This window comes from Xenopus laevis, chromosome 3L, assembly GCF_017654675.1.
Source record: "Xenopus laevis strain J_2021 chromosome 3L, Xenopus_laevis_v10.1, whole genome shotgun sequence".
NCBI classification, from domain to species: domain Eukaryota; kingdom Metazoa; phylum Chordata; class Amphibia; order Anura; family Pipidae; genus Xenopus; species Xenopus laevis.
Genome location: NC_054375.1, coordinates 90,686,388 through 90,700,343, shown reverse-complemented (window position 1 = coordinate 90,700,343; position 13,956 = coordinate 90,686,388).

The window sequence follows — 13,956 nt, the reverse complement described above, 5'->3', positions numbered from 1 at the left end:
CCTCATCGTGAGACCACGATTTTCTCAGAACGATCGTACAATCGTACGAGTTGACCATCAACTAAAAAGACCAATTTGCCAGGAAAACAAATGGGAGCTGCCTGCTTGGCCCTGCAAACATAGATAGATTGCACTGGGACCAACATGGATTTTTTGACCTGGCCGATCAATTTCCTGACAGATGTCGGGCAAGAATCGTAAGATGTACGATCGTTTGAATCCCACTAACCGCACAATAATTTCGAAGGATTGGTCGGACTTCTCAGAAATTGGTAGTAGAAGAATCGTCGCGTCTATGGGGAGCTTTAGTCTTAATCATTTCTAATGTATGACTTGACTTTATGTATGGCACACATTTGCAAGCTTGGAGAGTGGTGCAGCTTAAAAGATTATGTGTCCGGAGACCACCTTATTTACTGTTTTCAAAGCTGTCATTTGGTCCAAATATCAGCATATTTTCTGGACATCCATAATCTAAACAGTAAATTGATTAGTATTGCTCTGCATCCCACTGTGCCTCTGATAAATACTGAAAACATATGGATTCTTAGTTTTGTCAGTTTAAGCATTGAACAAGATATATTATACAGTAGAACCCCCCATTTTACGTTTTCCAAGGGGCCAGAAAAAAATGGTGTAAAATCAGAGAAATGCATTACATATTGATGGGCCCACAGAAAAACAGTGTAAAATGCAGGGAAATCAAAGAAAAAAATCAAGGCATGTAAAAATTGAGGTTTCAATGTATTTATTTTAAAGAAACTTGTGGAATAAGCTACTGTTTTTCATTTGTAGTAATTGTTTTCAATTATTTTGCTTTTACCAACAACTGTGGGGCAATAGATGATTAGAATTACTGTTTTCTTTATCAGCTGTCACCGTTTAGCACCATATTCAAGGATACATTATAAAAGCCTTGTATACTTTAAAATGATGTTAATTTATCAATAGTGTTTTTAAAGCCAAACAAATACAATATAATTGAAATTTGTAAAAGAATAAAATATTATAAAATCCCAAACCCTTTTTACACCCTCTTTACTGAATTAATGGAAATTCCATAGTGCAAACCAGGGCAAAAGATATAAATTTAGTTTTCCTCATTTTGTAAATAGTTAATACAAAACTCACCAATATGTTTGATATAAATCTCCTCTTTGTGTAAATTATCTCATACCGATAAGATTTATAATATGACCAATGGCATTAATAATTCACCATTTTAGGACTAATTTTCACAATAAAAATATAAATTAAACCTTTTCTGTTGTTCTTCATATACTATTTAGTGTACTATTTATTACTGTTTAATGTTGCTGTGGTTTTTGCATCTTGTTACACATAGATAAATGTTAATAGTGAAATGTTTATAAGAATTGGATAAGTATGTGAGGTATAGTGCAGGCTGTCAAACAAAACCCATTGAGGTGCTTTGATATAGTGCATGAAATAGTTTCTTTCTACTTTATTCTAACAATGTGGTAAAATTGTGTTAGGCTGCTAAAATTACTTTATAACCTGCTTTATATTTCATTGAGTTATTGCTTATGCAAATCAGTAACAATGCTGATGTCTTGATTTTATAGCCGTATTTCCTGCAACAACATAACAAATAAAGGGATATTATGTTAGCAAACGACCTTGTAGTTTAGCCGCCGTCATTAGTTGGGTGTTGTTTTATGCTTTCATGTAAACTTTACCTTTCATCTACTAAATCAGCAGCAAATTAAATGTAAATAATCAAATATTTTTACTAAAATACTTTTCTACTATAACACAAAATTGCTTTTTACATTTTTTTGTTAAAATAAATTGATTTGAAAAGCTTTTGTAAAGGCTTTTTGTAGCAAGCTATATTATATATCTGCAGGCTATATTTGAACATCATTTGTTATATATTTGCAATCTTGTTTTATTAAATTAAAAAAAAAGTGCTAGCCTGCTAGATATTAGTGAGGCACTGTAAAAGTGAAAGGAAAAGTTGTTCTGTGCACGAGGATCATGAAAAAATTTTTTTCCTCAGAAATAATATTAGAGCAGCAATGTTAGTATACAGTACATTTGAAATATGTACTGTCCATTTTGAGTTCAAATAAACAGTATTTATTTCACTGTCAAATTCTATATTTTGTAGTCACTGTGCAGCTGTCACTATAGACGAACATCAGCTTTGATTTATATTCTGCCCTGAACTTCAGGCATTTTTTTCTTACAAACTATGACAAATTGAGTCTTTTTACAATTTCAGAGCAGAGGGCTTCAGAACAGAACAGATGACTTCATTGTTATTGTTTCATGATTTTTTTTTTATTACAGCAACTATATTAAAAAATTCAAGTAAAATAGCAAATGCTCAAATAAGGGGCCTAGTTATTATTCTGTGTATAACAAAATTCGCAAAAAAAAAATGGTGTAAACAGCTGTATAAAATAAATGGAGAATTTACCAAACTTATTTGGTATTTACTTATTTTACGCCATGTAAACAACATGTAAACAACAGATTTTCCGCCACTATTTTTACACTTTGTAAATATTTTCCGGTGGAAGTTGTTCAAAGAAAAAGCACGTAGAACATGTTTGCCATTTTTACACCATTTTTGACATGCAATATGTAGCAAATTATAACGCTGTTTTTTTCCTTGCATTATAAATATGCCCCATGTGTCTTATATACTGTGGCAATTGTGTGCCTAATAATGCATGTAGAAATTGTGCCTAGCACTGGTAAATTATAGTCTTTTATATTTAATCTAGCTTTTAAAATGTGAACGGTTACACCCTATATGTAAGGAATATAGAATGTCTCATTGCAAGCAATGCTTGCTCAGAAATGTTAGACCGTGCACCTAATTTTCTTGTGCATTTGTTTTATTGCAAAATATGCTTTCACCCAGTGAATAAGCAACATAAATAAAGCAGTTTTGTATAGCTTAGGGCCACAATAGAGACCAAGACATGTTAAAAAGTTTTTGGGTGCAGATGTGGAATCCTGGTCATATGTGGCTCTGCTTTATGAACAGCTCCAAGCAAGGCAGAATAGCTTGGTATCATTTATTTTGAAGGTTTAGGGAAGTGGTTACTTGTTGATAGCAACCTTCATAAAAAGATGTGGTGATAGATCGGTGTCAACAATTTATAGTGTTAAGTGGGTGGGGATTTGTGTTTTTACTGACAAGTAATACAGGATTTTCAATATAGTATTTGAGGTGGAGAAAATACTATAAGCTATATTAATTGACATGTTTCCTTTATTTTATGCTCTGATAAAAATGACATTCCACTCAATGGGCCAGTTCATACTACATGTTCATAGATCAGATTATTTCAGAATTATGATGCAATCTATGGCACCCCATAAGCAGCAGGAAGCCATAAAAATACCTTGTATGGCCAAACCCAATGGACAGGCCTCCAATCGTACAGCCCTGTCCTATGTTACTTGTTTTTCTTTTAAAGTGGTCTATGTTGAAAATGTATTGTTTGTTTCTTGCCCCAGCACATACATATTGTTGAACTCTCATTTAGGGTTTGTCGTAAGTAGCTGACAGGTAAACATAACTAGTACTTTGTCAAACAGCTGATTTACTTTGTTTAAAAATCAAACATCTACTCATTTACTGAAGTTATGTATATCACAACTGGCTCAACTGAATCATATCTCATAGGACCCTCATGTTAAGTTATAGTGACCTTTTAACTCCCTCAGACCTTGGCACTAAGCCTTGAAAGATGAATTATCTGCAAATAGGAAACTACCACTGATTCATTTATAACCATTTTCATATCTGAAGATACTTATCTGGCATTATGTGTTAAATACACCATACAAATATGGCCATATAACACTATGCACAGTCCTCTCTAACCCCAACCAATATTTCTTCTGAGCACTTTTCTCTGGCCACTTGTTCCAACGAATGGTTTCAATTTTACATCTTCTGAAAACTAGCAGTATGTGGACTTGTGATTGTACAGTAAGCCTGCCATATTGGGCAAACATTTCACTTCAAATACAGCTCAGTAGCTGACCACAGACAGTTATATTATATACAAAACTATGGAAAGTTACATTTGAGTCATATATATGTACACATCTATAGTGAGATCATTTCCAAGCACTTCTGCAAGGTAATCGCTGGCTCATAGCTCACTGCAGCCCACTTTTATTTAAGCCTTTCCTTTCTCATTCAATTGTTGACCACCCAAAAAAGGGAATTTTTTTTTTCTGCAGAATACTGTCATGTGAAAAGTAACTACAGCCCATGTAAAGTTTTTTCCTTTTTTAAAATATGTGGATATATCAATATCTGATCTTCATTCAAACAGTATGTAATATAACTGAATAAAAAATGGAAAGCCTTTGCAACAAAAAAAGAATATAGATATGAAATTTCCTTCTCTGGAAAAAAAGTAACTGCATCCTTGACTGTAATTCCTGGTGTTGCCAATTTTGGCAGAAACAACCTCAAGTAGGCTATTTTGTTATAACTATCAGTCTCAGACATCAACTGCAAGAGATTCTTCCAACTCCATTGGAATTTTGAAGCTCAGGCTACATTTCTGTTAGGGTAGGCTTGTGTCTAGGACAACAGAGGATCTCTTTTGTCTTTATTTTGCTTCCTATTTTAATACATTTTTAATAAGTGGGTACTTCCAGCAATTTCACCAACAATCACTAATAAAGTCATATATATGACCTGTATGTATCCTCCATATTTAAATTGATTTAAGTGTAAGTAAGTTAACAAAGTTTCGCTATTCGCTTAGAAACAGACAAAGTTTCGCTGGCGAAAGTACCCAGTATTCATTTGCCAAGAGGAAAAGCATTTTATTAAATACATGTATTCGCTGTGCAATAACATCTGATGAAGTTGCGCAAAGTATGGCGGAGCCTTCGGAGGCGAAAATTCGCCCTTTAGTAAATTTGCCCCCAAATCTGTCCAGCGTTCTAAAAATGTGCATGATGCTAATTTAAGGTATCTGAGCTAGTGGTAAATGTAGGGGGTGTACTTAATTCTACCCTATGCAATTGCATTTATGTTTATTTAAATTAGAAAATAGATGACAAAATGCAAATGGTGCATGATATTTGTTATATCACTTTATCAATACCATTGTTATGAAGATCAATGGTCTGTATGTTCAAAAAAAATCAAACATTTCCATGGGTTGTACTTACTTTTTCACATGATCCATATTGATATACTGTTTTCTAAGCACCTTACATTGTATGCTAGTTACTCTGTCATGATGTGTATCTTGTCTTGAAAGGACAAAGACTCGCTCTTTTTCATTCAAAATCTTGTAGATTTATACTATGAAAAAAAATTACTTTAAGCGGACCATAGCTCCTAATTTGTATATTTGCGTTACAATTCCATGCTTCCTAACATCTAAGATTTTAAAAGTAGCCATGCCCCTTAGATGCTTTTACCACTACCATTAACAGCAAACCAAGCACCAGATCTACTCTAAACCTTTTACTTTGTAAATTCTGAATACTATGCAAATTGATTGGTTTGCAAAAGTAGAAGCTGTAAGTTTTATCATAAGCTCATAAGTGTACCAAGTACTTTCTTTGCCCTAAGTATAGTAGAGAATCCTTGTTGCGGCTTGTTAGTGTAAAATGAATGTAACAAAAGCTTTACAGTGCAAGGACGCTGACCTTGCTATTTGGTAACATAGTAATAAAGATGGTGCCAAATAACATCTGTTTTTCTTGCTACCCTCATTTACTTACATAGGTAATGAAAAGCTGTAAAAAGTGATTTTCTTCATTCTCATAGGCGATTAAAATATGTGAATCAAAAAAAAGGTAACTTATTATAACTCAGTTTGGTTTAAATAAAATTTCAGAAAAAACTTAAAGTTTAGAAAACTTCTGTTGAGTTTTTTTAAGATTGGACAGATCTTTTAAGGGCTTCAAGCTTAGTTGTAAATTCTTTCTTTTTGTGTGATGCCATTTTAATAAAAGATCCTTGAATAACAGATTTATGAGCTGCCCAGATAGTTCCCAAAGAGAGTTCCTCATCTAGGTTTCTTTCCAAATAGTCTTGCAAGTCATCAATAATTGGGTTAACTAGGGAGATATCTGACAAGGGTGATTCATTAAGGAGCCATGAGTGTCTAGATTGTGGGATATAGAAAGTAGGCATGTTACCTGTACTGGGGCATGGTCAGACCAAATTATTGGGAAAGTTGTAGCCCGGGTAATATATAGTATGGTGTACTGCAATACAAATATATTGATACAGATATTTGACATCTGTTTGATGGATGGTTCTCTAAGAGTCCACCAGGGGAATTTCTTAACATATTTTAGGCAGATTATACATTAATGAAACATAGTTTGTGCAAGTGATATACCCTATGTTGTAACAGTGGGGCACAAACAAAAGTAAATAAAGTAGAAAGTAAATTTTTCGGGATGATAAATCCTAATAGAGTTTCTTTTATTCTTTGCCAAAGTGAATGCTATATTTTTATATCTTGTTTTTGGTCCTTTAAAGAGGACCTGTCACCTTGAGACATGAGTAATATATAGCTTTCCCTCCTTAGTTAAATCCTTTAGTCAGCTGTTTTTGTCTATATCCTAAACAGATTAGAAAATATCCTATATGTAAAAAGTGTTTCATAGGCGCTGCCATCTTGAAACAGGACCCCTTTGTGTTTTGTGTGTGGGCTGAGCCAAACTGCCAAATCTCATGCATGTCTAGTCATAGAGTATACTCTGTGATAGCAAAATGTAGGGCTATGGCAAGCAACTGAGGCACTGTGTCTTCCTAAAGACATACATATGATAGAGAGATAGATAGACATAGATAGAGAGATAAATAGATAGAGAGATAGAGAGATAAATAGATGATAGAGAGATAGATAGATGATAGAGAGGTAGATAGATAGATAGATAGATAGAGAGATAGATAGAGCGATCGATAGATACATAGAGATATAGATAGAGCGATAGAGAGCGAGATAGATAGAGAGATAAAGAGAAAGAGAGAGAGATAGTGTGATTAAAATGTGACTAAGGAGAAGGAGGAAAGAAAGTCTCTAACCTCATAAGTTACCTAGAAATGATAGTTTCTGCTAGATATGCAATATACTGTATGAACTATAGTTTCTAATATATATATATATATATATATATATTATATAGAGAGAGAAAGATGATAGAACTCGCACTCGCAAGGTCAAAAAGTGTTTATTTCAAACAAAAAAACGACTAACGTTTCGGCTTGCACTCAAGCCTTTCTCAAAGTGAATTTGCAGTCTCACACCAAACATTTAAACCCAAATGTGGCGGGAAACAGTGTAGTGTGACGTCACAGTGACGAAAATTGGGGATTTTCCATTAGAAAGTGGGTATATACAAAAGCAAAATAAAACAAGAACGTGACTTATACAAATATGAAAGCTAAATAGACTCAAGACGGTATTAGCAACAACAGCGTAACATAAGTAACAAGTGTGTAACAATGTTTAGCAGTATATCTAAAGTTTCAATAACACAAATACATTGTAGTAGCAGCTCCGGATGTAAGCCTCAGCACTACAGGCATATGACAAAAGTCCAAGTAGGGAAAAGTCATTAAGGCAGCGGTGTCAGATGAGGAATAAAGATTACCAGTCAGTTTGAGTAATGTCCCTCCTGCCGCTTCATGTTCGGTGTAGTGTGTGACCGCAATAGCGGTTCCAAAGGTCGTCCGTCAAGTTAGGTCGGCTGCGCCCGTTGTTGCGCTAAGTCTCTCATTGCCGATGGTTGTATTGCTCATCGGTGTGTAGTCTCACCCGAGGCCTGTGGGGCAGGTGTAACACATTCTCCTGGTGGCCGCATGCTTGTGTAAGTCTTCGTGGTCGGGAATGCAGCGTAACCATCACAGTGTTCACTTAGAGGTTGAGTGGGGTCACAGGGGGTCATACAGGGGTGCATCTAGGGTCATAGCACTCTCCACGCTTTAGCTAAGCCGCTAGACGCGTCATGCGGCTGTAAGCAGCTTAATAACCGTCAGAAGTAGTGTGCGGTTGCCATGCAGTCCGTGCATAGCAACCCACCTCCTACACCAATCAATCCATTCTAGGGATATAGACACAGTGACCCCAAGTTATCCACAGTATATAGATAAAACGTACGTACGCTGTGATCAGCGGTATCATCACCGAGACTTGCTGCTGTGCATGGTCACACTCCACCGGTGGTTATAGAAACCGTATAGGTAGGACCCCTCAATCGGGTACCCCAGATCTACTCTGGTGGCTAGGCAGGTTGCTTTGCTTTATCCATACGTTTATGTCAGCGATAATCCACCTGGACGTAGTGTGGCGCCATCTGTGTCCTCAAAGGGATCAGGAGGTACAAAGTGGGGTGCCCTTGGGGTCATATCTGCATCACTACACAGCAGAACCGCAGCTTGAGTTGTATTGCTATAAATGGCGCTGTATTCTGTGGCACAGGTGGGCGGTTGCCAAGGATTCTGTACATAGCAACACGTTTTCTTGAATAATGTACGCTGTGATTAGCGGTATCATCACCGAGACTTGATGCTGTGCATGGTCACACTCCACCGGTGGTTATAGAAACCGTATAGGGGTCCTACCTATACGGTTTCTATAACCACCGGTGGAGTGTGACCATGCACAGCAGCAAGTCTCGGTGATGATACAGCGCCATTTATAGCAATACAACTCAAGCTGCGGTCCGCTGTGTAGTGATGCAGATATGACCCCAAGGGCACCCCGCTTTGTACCTCCTGATCCCTTTGAGGACACAGATGGCGCCACACTACGTCCAGGTGGATTATCGCTGAGCAAAGTTTTAATTAAAAAAAAATGACAATTGTTTTTAAATAAAATTTGGCAGAAATAAATTAGAACACTTTACAGAACTGTAAAAAAAAACATTAAATCAGCCCCATCCCATGCTCAAACACACACAGACAAACACACAAAGAGACACACAAACACAGAGAGACACAGAGACAAACACACACACAGAGACACAACACACAAAGACACAAACACACACACACAGACACTCAAACACAGAGACACATACACACACACAGAGACACACAGACACAAACACAGAGAGACACACAAACACAGAGACACACACAAAGACACACAGAGACACACAGACACAAACACAGACAGAGAGACACAGACACAAACACACACAAAAAGACACACAGAGAGACACACAGACAGACACAAACACACACAAACACAGAGACACACACAGACACAAACACACAAAGAGACACACAGAGAGACACACAAAGAGACAGACACAAACACACAAAAAGACACAGAGAGACACACAAAGAGACACACACACAAAAAGACACACAGAGAGACACACAAAGAGACACACAGAGAAACACACACAAACACAGAGACACACACAGACACAAACACACAAAAAGATACACAGAGAGACACACAGAGAGACACACAAAGAGACACACAGACACACACAGACACAAACACACAAAAAGATACACAGAGAGACACACAAAGAGACACACAGACACAAACACAGAGAGACACACACAGACACAAACACACAGAGAGACACACAGACACAAACACTCAGAGAGACACACAGACACACACAGACACAAACACAGAGACACACACAGACACAAACACACAGAGACACACAGAGAGACACACAGACACAAACACACACAAACACAGAGACACACACAGACACAAACACACAGAGACACACAGAGAGACACACAGAGACACAAACACAGAGACACACAGACACAAACACACAGAGAGACACACAGAGACACAGACACAAACACACAGAGAGACACACAGACACAAACACACAGAGAGACACACAGACAAACACACACAAACACAGAGACACACACAGACACAAACACACAGAGAGAAACACAGAGAAACACAGAGAAACACACACAAACACAGAGACACACACAGACACAAAAAGATACACAGAGAGACACACAGAGAGACACACAAAGAGACACACAGAGAGACACACAGACACAGACACAAACACACACACAAACACAGAGACACACACAGACACAAACACACAAAAAGACACACAGAGAGACACACAAAGAGACACACAAAGAGAGACACACAGACACAAACACACACAAACACAGAGACACACACAGACACAAACACACAGAGAGACACACAGAGACACAAACACACAGAGACACAGACACCCCTACCTCCCCTCTACCTCTCCTAGGAGCTTCGTGTAACAGCATGGGAACTGACACCTCCCAACCCGTCTGCTGGCCAATCGCCTTTGCCTGACTGATCGAGGGAGGGAGGGAGGGAGGAGGAGGAACATGCATCTGCTTGATGAGTGACTGTGAAGCAGAAGCCCAGCGTGCTGTAAATCTCTCTCCTCCTCTATCTCCCAGTCTTAGCAGCAATGACGACGCAAGATTGACAAAACCATTGATAGTAAGATCTTTTTACCCCTCACTCCGGTGGCAGGCTGGCCAGAGGCTTTAAGAGGCGTGCAGATACTTCTTCCTCGCTTCAAGCATTGACACTGAGGTGAAATCTCGCGAGATTTTGAGTCAGCATATTTTTCCCATGAGGCTTTGCACACCGACTTTCACAAAGTCGGGGCTTGTGGAGTCTCGTGCACACTTTTAAACCTCTCTATTAGTTACATGTATTTAAAAAAAAGAGAAGCTATGTGATTACTATTAACTCTTTATTTACAGTTCTACTATAAGTAAAAAAGTGACAGGTTTCCTTTAAGGGTGCTTCTGTATACAATCAATATAAGTGTAAGGTTTGAACCATATGTGCTGGTAGAAAGAGTGTGCAGGGCTTTTGGTGAATAGTCATCTACGGTGCCATTGTTGTCATGAGGCAAGGTGAGAACCTTGCTTCAATTGGTACTTTACCAGGGTTGGTAAAAAACTGCCCCTAGTAATTTTGAGTCAAGATTTTAGATTTTTTTTTTGGAAATTCATCTCTTTTAGTGTAGGGAGTGCAGTTGTGCTCTGTGCACAAGCAATCCTGGTCTAAGCATTGGAGAGTGTGTGGGGTGGCAACAATTTTGCCTCTGATGTTAGCATGCCCCAGTCATATTACTGATGATCAAGATATGCTACTATTAACTTTTCCCTTGGTATTTACACTATTTAAGATTTATGTAATGTGATAAAACAACCAAACATCAACAGCTTTTTGGCTCAGTGCCTACTGTCAATAAGCTTCCCACCATAAGATTAGGTGCACTGCTGCTGATTTCTAGTTAACAGAATCAGTGGCATAACTATAGAGGAAGCAGACCTCACAGCTTTCAGGCACTGACCTTTTTTTTTGTAAAAAACGTCCGTTCAGTAAAAATTACTGAAATTGATTTCTTCTTATTCCTTATTTTTTATTCATTCATATTCCTGTCTTGCATTCAAACCACTGTCTGGTCACTAAGGTAAACAAGACCCTAGAAAAAACTGGAGAGCTGCTAAACAAAAAGCTAAGTAAACGAAAAACCACAAAAAATAAACAAATTAAAACCAATTGCTAATTGTCTCAGAATGTCAAAGTCTATGTAATAGTAAAAAAATATTAGGTGAACAGCCCATATAAAAGAGAATACTACTTGCAGAGTAAGATATTCCCCCCTCCATCTAGCCTACGGAGAAAATACTCTCATTTGTTTTTCACATGAATATAGAGATATTTGTGATTATTTGTAGATCCTATCTACTTCTGTGTTCCCAAATACTTGACTCCAGTTATCCAGCTTCCTGATGTTGGGTACAAAAGGACATTTAACAGATTGCAATACTCTCTAACCAATAAAAATATATTCTAGAACACCCTGTAGTATAATTTTATACTCCAGTACTGATAAATGAATATGTGATTATGTTTTGATGGGTAGCCCAAACAAAATACAAGGGGTTTTCAGTTAAAAAATATATAAAACTGCAGTTCATTGTACAAGGATATCCAAAGGCCTTTCTGAATATATATGTGGAGAATTTAGTGGCAATTGTCAAGACAAGAAAGCTGACTGAAGAACCTGTGCTGTTCACAATATATTTACAACTGATAACGATGGATATAAAATGTGGGGGTTAAAAATAACTGGTGGCGATACAGAAAAAATTGTGATGGCCCAGGTACAATTAAGTGAAACAGTATGCAATATAGGAGCCGTTGCAGTTTATGTGCTGACTCAATGTGGAAATGTATCACACAATGAGAACAACTGGTGCTAGATGAGTGTGTGTGAGGCTCTCATTCATAAAGAGAATTGTTCTGTAGAAGTTTGGCGTTGTCCAGAGAAAATAGTGCAAGATACAGAAATGAATGTCATGCACTGCGTGCTCTGACTTCTCATTCCTCTCTTTACCACAGTGTTGTTTCATTGTTTGACTTACTGTTCTGACACCAAAGTATCAGTTTGCCAGTATTTCTGCAGGATAGCCTGTCATTCAGCAACTGGTGTTTCTAATGTATTTTACCATTATCTTGTTAGTGCACAGTTTTTACCCTGCCTCAACATCACAAAAAACAGAAATCTAACGTGTAATTGACTTGCTATTAAAGGGGTGGTTCACCTTTAAAGGGATACTGTAGTGGGAAAACATGTTTTTTTTCAAAACGCATCAGTTAATAGTGCTGCTCCAGCAGAATTCTGCACTGAAATCCAATTCTGAAAAGAGTAAACAGATTTTTTTTATATTCAATTTTGAAATCTGACATGGGGCTAGACATTTTCTCAATTTCCCAGCTGCCGTCCATTTTACTTGTGCCTGCACTTTAGGATGGAACTACTTTCTGGCAGGCTGTCATTTCTCCTACTTAAAGGGATACTGTCACGGAAAAAGAAATGTTTTAAAAAATGAATCAGTTAATAGTGCTGCTCCAGCAGAATTCTGCACTGAAATCCATTTCTCAAAAGAGCAAACAGATTTTTTTATATTCAATTTTGAAATCTGAAATGGGGCTAGACATTTTGTCAATTTCCCAGCTGCCCCAAGTCATGTGACTTGTGCTCTGATAAACTTCAATCACTCTTAACTGCTGTACTGCAAGTTGGAGTGATATCACCCCCTCCCCCCCCCCCCCCCCCAGCAGCCAAACAAAAGAACAATGGGAAGGTAACCAGATAACAGCTCTCTAACACAAGATAACAGCTGCCTGGTAGATCTAAGAACAACACTCAATAGTAAAAACCCATGTCTCACGGAGACACATTCAGTTACATTGAGAAGGAAAAACAGCAGCCTGCCAGAAAGCATTTCTCTCCTAAAGTGCTGGCACAAGTCACATGAAATGGGGCAGCTGGGAAATTGACAAAATGTCTAGCCCCATGTCAGATTTCAAAATTGAATATAAAAAAATCTGTTTGCTCTTTTGAGAAATGAATTTCAGTGCAGGAGTCTGCTGGAGTAGCACTATTAACTGATGCGTTTCGAAAAAAACATGTTTTCCGATGACAGGATCCCTTTAATGTAACTGAATCAGTCTCAGAGGGACTTGGCTTTTATTATTGAGTGCTGTTCTTAGATTTACCAGGGAGCTGTTTATCTTGTGTTAGTTAACTGTTATCTGGTTACCTTCCCATTGTTCTGTTAGGCTGCTGTGGGAGTGTAAGGGTTACAGCGTGGAACCGCTGTGATAGTGGATAGACATTCCATTGGGAGAGGATATGGCGGAAGCCCAGGGGTGTACCCATAGATGGTAAGGGAGGCAGACATGGTGAAAATAAAGCAGGTTTACTTGGAGCTTGCAAATAACACAGGAACAGTTCAAAATAAGGTAATTACCAGGAAGGTGAGGATAAGGAAACAATGCTGGAACAAGGCAACACAGGAGCTTGGAATCCAGGAGCTTGGGATACAGGTAAGGAATCACTGGAACAAGATACAGCGACCAGATACAGGATACGATTACAATTAATGACTCAGCCCAGAGCAAG